A 3,151-nucleotide genomic window follows, 5' to 3' on the forward strand; every position below is an offset into this window, starting at 1 on the left:
CTAACCATGCCTAAAAATAGTGGGACCATGGTGGGGGAAGCCCAGAGGAAGTATCACAAGAAGCAAAGCCCAGGAGAGTGCTTACCCCTAACCCAGAGCAATAGCTTGCAGCTAGAGGGAGGAACAAGACAAAGGGGCCATGTTGTAGGGCTGGGTGAGCTAGGAAGTGGGAAAAACCCTTTATTGCTGCCTGTGCAGAGCGCAGGATCTGTCAAGTGCAACAAGTCACCAGGCTCGGCAGTGGCAGCCCCATGCCGCCCTCACCATGCCCGCTGCGAGTGCCAGGGCTGGGGCACCATTTTACTGGCACCCCCTTTAAGCCCTCTAGCCAAGCCCTCACCACTGCTAGTCAAATCCTCCTAGAAGGATCATGGTTCTTATTTGCCTCTTCTGTCTGGAGAAAGAGAGGCAGCAGGAGCTCCGCCGGGCTGGCTTAGCATCCCCCTGTTTGAGGTGGCACCTGAATCTGGTATTTTAGCAAACATCCCCCAGAATTTGGCTTTGCTGCTAGTCATCAAGGGCTAGCAGCACAGTCTCAGCAGCGTTTCCATCCCTGGCTTACTTGTTTTGAAGCAACAGTGATATCATGAAAAAGACTAACTACAATACAGAAATATATTTTAATGGGATGTGCATCAGTCTCAAGAAGTATAAACAGTGCTAATATGATTCTCTTCCCTCATATTGATCCCTCCTGCAAAATAACAGCAAAAAACCGGCAATATGGTTCAGGGGCACTACAGAGGATGTGACTGGTACATGGCTTTTCCAGGAGAACACCCATGGGCATCCAGTTCAGGGGGAACAGTATTTTGCAAATACGTGAACTCAGCTTTAGGCAACTGCTGGGCAGATCTAAATGCATAAGTGAAGCAGAATATGCTGCTCTTTCACTGCTGCAGTAAAAATTATGAGTCATGAAAGTAGACCCGCTTTAACCAACACAGAGCCTACCCCAAAGCACTCAGCTCACAGTAGAGCCCAAGGCTCAGTGGTGATCACCAGCTTTCCTAAGAGCCTGCAGCCAACTGGAGGGTTTCCAAAAGGCTTGAGGGAGTGCTGAGGAATTAGCAGGGACCCCCTTCTCCATGTATGCAAGATGTAGTCACACTTAACTTCTCAAATCAGGAAGTTTAAAAATTATTGACAAAAATAATTTGAGATTTTGAAATTAAGTTACATATAAAAAATGCTTCATTTCAGTGGAAGTGTGCTTAGCTTTATTACTCATGACCACTGAATCCCTAGCACTGGTTGCTAAAGGGTGACATCCTTTAAACTGCTTTACCAATTGTATGGTAAGGACCATCTGGTTAAATCTTCATTCAATATGAACACTGAAAACTCTAAAATGTCTCTGTAAACAGAAAAAAAAATATAACTTTATCTTCAGCCCATTTTGATAGTGAATATCCTGTGAAATAATAGCCATAATACATTGCTATTGTGAAATATTTTTCTAATTTCAAGCCCATCATTGCATTTTGTTTGGGATGCAACTGTTTCCTTCCACTGCAGAAGCCATCAAAAGATTTTTCCAAATCTTTCACGAACCTTCATGCAAAAATAACTTTGGTATTAGGAAGAACTTTGCCTAAAAAGCATCTTATATAAATATTTATTACCAGGTTTTTCTCTTTCTCTGAAGCTCTGGGGATTATTGCTGCTTGGCTGAAGACACTAGAGTGAGTGGGCCATTAATTGATTGAAATCATAATTCCTACGTTCCTGTAGAATGAATTCAAGGGAAAAGGCAATTTGCCTTCCAACCCTATTCTGCTGTAGCAAGTAGTACTGATACAGCATCTCAAAGATGCAATTTGTTACTTAATGTAAGGTGTACCCAAGTCCAATGCTGCTGAAAGACAGTCCTGACCTTCCCTGACCACCAGCTGAATCCCACTACGAGTGATGTCTCGAAGCGTGGGTTGACACTCAGCCAGCCCTCTTCCTGAGTGGGTACATTGGACTGGCATCCCAGCAGCACGAGGAACAACCTTAATGTGGAGTAATCCTCTGCCATCCAGCCCTGTTGCCATGGCCAAGTGCAGCATATTTGCCCTGAGCCAGCTGGTAATTAAAATCTGATTCTAGAAAAGAAGGGAAAAAAAAAAAAAAAAAAAAAAAAAGGCCAGGAAAAAGCGCTTCTTTGTCTGAGAACCATCAGTAGAGTAGGGTGGAGCTGCTCAAAGAAGCATAGTTAAGGACGACAATATTTAGTTCTCTTCCTCAGAAAGTTATGGAAAAGCAAGAGGAAGGCCCATCCTATCCTACCACCATCTGACCCCCCATCACCTCACAAAGATGGTAGCTGGATTCACTTTGGAGGACCAGGGAAGACAGGGGAAAGACTTCCTGACCGTGATCTGGTCACAGGATTCCTGGGAAATGTAGCAGAGACTACCTGACTCCTGGCAAGTCGCACACACAGGTAATTGCAGTTTTTAAAGGAAGGCCTCTTCTAAAACTGCCCATTTTGGAGGGGAAGGAGATATTCAGAGGACTGTGGTTTAAATTCTGGGTAGCAACTCCATTTTTGGTCTGCTAGCAACGATTCTGGGTCTGCTAGCAATGAAAGGCCACTTGGGTTTATGGTGCACCTCAAGTAGTCCCTGATTGACATGGGAAAAACTGTTCAAAGCCTCGTATGCCAGGACGGATGGCATTATTTTTCTGAACCCAATTGCAGGGTATTCTCTTGGGATAGGTGGCATAGCATCTGACTCATCTGCTAGTAGGGAGTGCTGTGAAGTGACCACAAGTTAAATAAACTCAGATTCCTCAGTCATGACTGAGGGATAATGAGGAAAGTTCCTTCTGCTCTGCAAGTAGTTTCTGCAGGTGTTGGACATCTGGAACTCCCTCAGCTCGCAAGATCTATTAACCACGGAGAAGAAAAGAGACTGAGTAGATTATTATGGTTTTGGATGATACAAGACATCAGAGACTCTTCTGATGAACAAACACACTAAGTGCTAGCTGCAATCGCTGTTCCCATGTTAAATGGCTTTTCTCTAGCAGTTACCACAAAGTCTTTGGTTTTCATTAAAAGTATGTAAGCTGAACAAGTTACCTGGTCAGGACAGTCCATATAAAACACCCAAATAAATTCTGAGGCATGTGAGTCATTTATTTTATCATATGTCAGGAA

The sequence above is a fragment of the Falco peregrinus genome, chromosome 5 (assembly GCF_023634155.1).
Source record: "Falco peregrinus isolate bFalPer1 chromosome 5, bFalPer1.pri, whole genome shotgun sequence".
NCBI classification, from domain to species: Eukaryota; Metazoa; Chordata; class Aves; order Falconiformes; family Falconidae; genus Falco; species Falco peregrinus.